At 42.7% G+C, this 7,825-nt stretch overlaps 1 pseudogene; it reads left to right on the forward strand.

The window, feature by feature from the left end:
* The first annotated feature begins 4,110 nt into the window (after positions 1-4,110).
* LOC141109080 (U2 spliceosomal RNA) lies at positions 4,111-4,221 on the forward strand (annotated as a pseudogene).
* The last annotated feature ends 3,604 nt before the right edge of the window (positions 4,222-7,825 follow it).

Genomic DNA, 7,825 nt, shown 5'->3' on the forward strand with positions numbered 1-7,825 from the left:
GATTTCCTACTACGCTCCTAACAAACAACCTACACCATTCCTCTCACATATATTACAAGTGATTAATACACACAAAATAGGAACAGTGATAATGTGTGGGGATTCGAACCAGGTCCTCCTCCCATTTCTAGATAAATCACCTTTTACACCATCCAAAATAACCTCTAGATTACCTTTTTCTCAACTTCTTTCCAAATACAATCTGGTAGATTCGTGGAGAGAAAGTAACCCAATGAAAAAGAAATTCACTTATTTCTCGCACCCTCATCAAACCTTCACCAGAATAGATCATATTTTTCTAACAATAGGAATGATACCAGAAATTATTGCATCAGATATAATTCCGATTCCGGGGTCTGACCATAATGCAGTATACACTACTATAGCCTCAGCCATACCAAAAGCGCATGACCCAACGTGGTACTTACCGGACATAATGCTCAAACACCCACTACATCAGATGGCCATTGAACAAGCTTTAAAGGAATACATATCAATTAATAATACAACAGACATCTCCCCAATAACACTGTGGGAAGCTCATAAGCCTGTCTTGCGTGGTACAATACAAAGACAAATGGCACTATTTAAACGGGAACGCAAAAATCTAGCAAAAAAACTAGAACTCAATTTTAATGCAGCCTACATATCATTTCAAGATAATCCATCTCAGAGTACAAAATCTCATCTGGAAAAATCTAGATTGGAATATGATCTATTTCTCACTGAGTCAGTTGATAAATCCCTCAAACGCTCCAAACACAAGTTCTACATGAATACAAACAAACCAGGTACATATTTGGCTCGGGCATTAAATTCAACTAACAAATCTTTCAAACCAATACGTTTGAAATTATCAAAAAATGTTTACACTTGTAATCCAGTTAAAATAGTCCATAAATTTCACTCACATCTCGCAACTTTATACAAGACAAACAATGAATTTAATCCTACAGAGGCTGAATCCTTCTTCTCAAAAATAACCTTACCTGAGTTATCTCAGAATCAAAAAAGCAGTTTGGATGAGCCTATAACTATAGATGAAGTTGCTAATGCCATAAAAGACCTAAAACTTAACAAAAGACCAGGCCCAGACGGCTACTCGGCTTTATACTATAAAACATTCTCAGAAATACTCTCTCCCATTCTCACTGAAACTTTTAACAAACTTCTAGATGGACATTCTTTTCGGCAGGAAACACTAATGGCAATTGTTTGTATGATCCCAAAACCCCTTTCTGATGATACTTCCTGTGTGAATTATCGGCCTATCTCTCTGTTAAACCTCGATATTAAATTATTAGCAAAAATAATAGCAAAACGCCTTAATAGCATTATAGGAAAATTAATACATAGAGATCAAGTAGGCTTCATGCCAAATAGACAGGCAGGCGATAATATACGCAGGGCAGTGTTATTGGCACATATTGCTAAAAAACGGAAAATCCCTTTATGTTTTCTATCTCTCGATATTAAGAGGGCATTTGACACAGTATCCTGGCAATATATGCAATATTCATTACAAAAATGGGGTTTTGGACCCCACTTTTTAACATGGATCAAAGCATTATATAATAAACCCAAAGCCTATATAAAATATGCTGGATACAAATCTGAAGCCTTTAATATCGAAAGAGGTACCCGACAGGGTTGCCCATTATCTCCCTTATTATTTGCCCTTATACTCGAACCCATGGCCCAAAACATCAGAACAAACCAAACTATAACTGGCATTGAATTAGGAGGTATTACACACAAATTATGTATATTTGCAGACGATATATTACTTTTTCTATCATCACCACAGGTCTCTGGTCCTAACTTAATACCAGCTCTTGATGGATTTGCAGCCCTATCCGGCCTTATGATTAATCCTAAGAAATGCCTAGTGCTTAATATTTCACTCACAAACATGGAATTGATCCCGGCTACGGCTGCACTCCCATTCACATGGGCAGAAAAATCAATCCCATATCTTGGAATTCATTTAACAGCATCTCATTCTGACTTATTCTCAACCAATTATCCTCCTGTATTAAGACAGATCACAAATCTAATAAAACAATGGTCGCAACTTCCTTTATCCTGGATAGGGAAGATTAATGCAATCAAAATGACTATTGTACCCAAATTGCTTTATCTATTCAGAGTCCTCCCTATTCCAATTCCTTCCTATTTTTTGAGAATAGTACAAAAAAGAGCAACTTCGTTTATATGGGGCTCTTCTAAACCACGTATACCTATACACACACTACATCTTCCCAAAAATAAAGGAAGCCTGGGATACCCTAATTTTACTAACTACTACAGAGCAGCACATTTGGCCAGTCTGTCCAAATACCATGCAAAACAGGAAATCCCATTATGGGTATTTATAGAGGCTTCAGAAAATGACCCTCTATTAATATCAAATTTATTATGGCTTGATCCTAAAGACCGCTTTAAAATTCATAATCCCATAACTAAACACTTCTTATCTCTCTGGGATAAACTAAAAACCAAATATCAGTTACAATCTCCACACAATCCTCTCCTTTCTTTTATCAGAAATCCGGCCTTTTATCCGGCATGGATCTACCCAAATTCTTTTAAAGCTTGGACAACATCAGGCATTCAGACACTAAATGACTTCATAACATCTAAATCATTCCTTTCATTCCCATTGCTTAGAGAAAAATATGATCTACCAAACTCTGAGATATTTAGATATCTCCAAATCAAAAATTTCTATACACCATTCCTAAAGGGGGATACACCATTATCCCAATTATCCATTTTTGAATCAATCTGTACAAAAGATCCATTTGCTAAAGGTACAATTTCATCACTTTATAATCAATTATATGGAGTAGCAAATCTTAATAGACCCTCTTACGTTCAGAGGTGGGAGGAAGACCTGGGACGAACTTTAGAAGACACGGACTGGTCTAACATATGGCTCACATCTAAGTCATCTTCACCCAACATCTTAGCACTGGAGACAAATTATAAAGTCCTAACTCGCTGGTACCTTGTACCCGCTAGAGTGGCAAAATATTCACCTAATACCTCAGCTCTTTGTTTTCGAGGATGCCCAGAAATAGGCACATATTTACACATATGGTGGACGTGCCCAGTAATCCAAACCTTCTGGAAGGAAGTCTTCGTGATTGCATCTAAAATATTTAAAAAAATAATACAACCAGATCCATATTTAACTTTACTTAATCTAAAACCGGAATGGTTAACACTCTCTCAATTCAAACTTATGATCCAACTAATAACGGCTGCAAAACAAACAGTGGCCAAGGCATGGAAATCACCTACATTGGTACTAGCAGAAACAATTCACAGAATGAATAATACAATGTCCCATGCTAAGATGGTAGCCATCGATCAAAATCAAATTCCAAAATTTGAAAAACTTTGGCATCCTTGGATAAAACAACAGTTCCTGTCAAACTTCAATGACTCTGTCCTGTTGCCATGGTAACAGATTAAATGACTTACAGAGACACCCATTCTAAGTCTTCAAAGAGAACTAAAAAGAATAATAAACTGACGAGCGGGACAACCTTGTGGACCATACCTCTACCTTTCAACCCTTTTTCTTCTTTTTCTTTCTATTTCTCCACCTTACGATTAAAGCTCATTATCAGAATTTATTTGACCTATATACACTCTACTTGTAAACAATATGTATAGTAGGTATAAATCATTTAAATACCTACAAAAGTAACTAAGGAAATGATATATATCTTTAATTTAGGTTTACGTGAACCCAATGTTTAATATTTGAAATTTCATGATATTTACCTATATAAACCCTACTGTAAAACAATGAGCTTACTTTATAGATCCTTGTAAACTTACTTTATGTATCTTTATAACATTGTATACTCAATAAACTTCTTTTGACAAGGAAACTATCGATGCTCCCCGCTGAGACCAATGCCTGTGGAAGGGAATTCCACATTCTTGGCACTCTTACAGTAAAAGAACCCTCTTTGTAGTTTAAGGTTAACCTCTTTTCTTCTAATTTTAATGAGTGGCCACATGTCTTGTTAAACTCCCTTCCGCGAAAAAGTTTTATCCCTATTGACTTCCCTTCTCTTTGACTTCCCCAATGGCTCTGCTTCTCGGCCTTTTGACTAAGATCAAGTGTAGTATCTGTTCTTATCAGTTTCCAGAGGAGGCGCTGTTGCAACTTCCGAGTGTAGGGAGGGCACATGCAAATCCAATGGTGTAATTGGACTTGGAAAGATGGTTTGGCAGTGCCGGTGTCTGGACACCCACCGAGACGTCAGCGGGGCCGAGTCCGAACCGTCCGGAAGGGTTCTCCTGGTGAGGATGGGTGCTGCATCCGGGTCTGATCCAGAGGGTCGGGTCCCTGGCCTTCTGGCCTAGATTGGGGTAGCTCCAGCTATGGACAGTTTTTCGGGACAGAACACTGGCGCCTCTCTAGCAGGGGGGGAGGAGCGGTTAGTAATTCCGAATGTGATTAGGAAGGAATGATGGGAGCGACGGTGGAGCCTGATAGTAAAGGGCTCTCACCAAGCTCCCTGAACTTCATGCCTTTCTGCCTGGAGTGGGGGCTGCTGTGGTCTGGGCTGTTGGTCAGGGTTGGTCTTGAAAGCCTATGGAGTATGTGCCCCTGGAGTGGCAGTTAAGGGGTGCCAAATCACTGTGAGTGAGAGTCACTTTGGTTTGAGGCACCACGGTCACTGCACCATAGAACACGCTTTTTTAGCACCTGCCTCTTGGGCCGGGCCTTTTGGCTGGGATCAGAGGAATTTTTTATTCCTGGCTGGAGGACCTGGTCACTGTTTTCACACAATGGCCACTTTTTCACTCTCCTCTTATTCCTTCCCCACTTTAATTTTTTTATTAAGCCTATGTTTGTACACAGTTTGTTGCATTATGTGATGAGTAGGGTTGCAGGTCCTCGGGCCAGCCCTGAAAGTCTTGGGACATGGCCTTTTGGATTAGTTCGCCCTCTCTCATGGGGTCTCCCTTTCGGGGGAGCCTCACCTAGTACTTGGGTGGGTCTGTTTCAGCAGGCCCTCCAGAGAACTGGGTCCATCTGGTTTCGACCAGATGGACCAATTGTAAGTACCCTTGTCCCCGTCTGGAGCCTAACACCCCGGGGGATTCAGGGCAAGGCACACTTGTGTACCCGTTTGCTCTTTTTTGTGTTTCACTCTTTATGTGTGTGCACATTTTTTTGGCACCGGGTGAAGTTTTTGGGTGTGTTATGCACGCCATAGGCTTTCAAAAAAAATAAAATAAATAAAATTGGCTCTGCCTCCTGCTTCCTGTGATTGAATCTTATCCTGCACTGCTAGAAGGGAGGGGGAGTGGAGAGTGAGTGGGGAGCAGAAGTTCACACAGAGCCTGTAGCCAGAAGCTGCTCTGTAATCCAGTGCACACTGCTCCCAATGGCAGGGGGGCAGGAGCGAGCTAGGGGAATTAAACTCTCACACAGAGAGCCGGTGCATTCAGATGCAGAGTCCCCGCTCTGCACTCCCTTCAACAGTACACCATGCAGGGGGCAAGCGGACGGATGAGCTACACAGTGAACAAGCATAGGGTCACGCTGCTTTATTGCTGAATATGAATGTAAAGTAATGTAGAAATAAATACACCCTATAAAAATGATATATAAATTGAATGACCTGCAGAGAGCTGGGACCAACGTAACAAAGGCTACCATCAGTAACACACTACGCCGCCAGGGACTCAGATCCTGCAGTGCCAGACGTGTCCCCCTGCTTAAGCCAGTACATGTCCGGGCCTGTCTGAGGTTTGCTAGAGAGCATTTGGATGATCCAGAAGAGGATTGGGAGAATGTCATATGGTCAGATGAAACCAAAGTAGAACTGTTTGGTAGAAACACAACTCGTTGTGTTTGGAGGAGAGAGAATGCTGAGTTGCAACCAAAGAATGCCATACCTACTGTGAAGCATGGGGGTGGCAACATTATGCTTTGGGGCTGTTTCTCTGCAAAGGGAACAGGACGACTGATCCATGTACATGAAAGAATGAATGGGGCCATGTATCATGAGATTTTGAGTGCAAACCTCCTCCCATCAGCAAGGGCATTGAAGATGAAACGTGGCTGGGTCTTTCAGCATGACAATGATCCCAAACACACCGCCCAGGCAACGAAGGAGTGGCTTTGTAAGGAACATTTCAAGGTCCTGGAGTGACCTAGCCTCCAGATCTCAACCCCATAGAAAACCTTTGGAGGGAGTTGAAAGTCTGTGTTGCCCAGCGACAGCCCCAAAACACCACTGCTCTAGAGGAGATTTGAATGGAGGAATGGGCCAACATACCGGCAACTAGGGATGAGCCGAACACCCCCCTGTTCGGTTCGCACCAGAACATGCGAACAGGAAAAAAATTCGTTCGAACACGCGAACACCGTTAAAGTCTATGGGACACGAACATGAATAATCAAAAGTGCTAATTTTAAAGGCTAATATGCAAGTTATTGTCAATAAAAGTGTTTGGGGACCTGGGTCCTGCCCCAGGGGACATGGATCAATGCAAAAAAAAGTTTTAAAAACGGCCGTTTTTTCAGGAGCAGTGATTTTAATAATGCTTAAAGTCAAACAATAAAAGTGTAATATCCCTTTAAATTTCATACCTGGGGGGTGTCTATAGTATGCCTGTAAAGGGGCGCATGTTTCCCGTGTTTAGAACAGTCTGACAGCAAAATGACATTTTGAAGGAAAAAACTCATTTAAAACTACCGCGGCTATTGCATTGCCGACAATACACATAGAAGTTCATTGATAAAAACGGCATGGGAATTCCCCACAGGGCAACCCCGAACCAAAATTAAAAAAAAAAAATGATGTGGGAGTCCCCCTAAATTCCATACAAGGCCCTTCAGGTCTGGTATGGATATTAAGGGGAACCCCAGCCAAAATTTAAAAAAAAAATTGACGTGGGGTTCCCCCTAAATTCCATACCAGACCCTTCAGGTCTGGTATGGATTTTAAGGGGAACCCCGCGCCAAAAAAAAAAAAAAAAACGGCGTGGGGTCCCCCCAAAAATCCATACCAGACCCTTATCCGAGCACGCAACCTGGCAGGCCGCAGGAAAAGAGGGGGGGATGAGAGTGCGGCCCCCCCCCCTCCTGAACCGTACCAGGCCACATGCCCTCAACATTGGGAGGGTGCTTTGGGGTAGCCCCCCAAAGCACCTTGTCCCCATGTTGATGAAGACAAGGGCCTCATCCCCACAACCGTGGCCGGTGGTTGTGGGGGTCTGCGGGCGGGGGGCTTATCGGAATCTGGAAGCCCCCTTTACCAAGGGGACCCCCAGATCCCGGCCCCCCCCCTGTGTGAAATGGTAAGGGGTTACTTACCCCTACCATTTCACTAAAAAACTGTCAAAAATGTTAAAAATGACAAGAGACAGTTTTTGACAATTCCTTTATTTAAATGCTTCTTCTTTCTTCCTTCATCTTCTTCTTCTTCTGGTTCTTCTGGCTCTTCTGGTTCTTCCTCCGGCGTTCTCGTCCAGCATCTCCTCCGCGGCGTCTTCTATCTTCTTCTCCTCGGGCCGCTCCGCACCCATGGCATGAGGGGGGAGGCTCCCGCTCTTCTCTTCATCTTCTTCTTCATCTTCATCTTCTTCTTCATCTTCTTCTTCTTCTTCTTCTTCTCTTCTTCATCTCTTCTTCCTTCTTCATTTCTTCTGCGGGCCGCTCCGCATCCATGCATGGAGGGAGGCTCCCGCTGTGTGACGGCGTCTCTTCGTCTGACGGTTCTTAAATAACGGGGGGCGGGGCCACCCGGTGACCCCGCCCCCCTCTGACGCACGGGACATGACGGGA

Source organism: Aquarana catesbeiana, linkage group LG09 (genome assembly GCF_042186555.1).
Source record: "Aquarana catesbeiana isolate 2022-GZ linkage group LG09, ASM4218655v1, whole genome shotgun sequence".
Classification (NCBI taxonomy): Eukaryota; Metazoa; Chordata; class Amphibia; order Anura; family Ranidae; genus Aquarana; species Aquarana catesbeiana.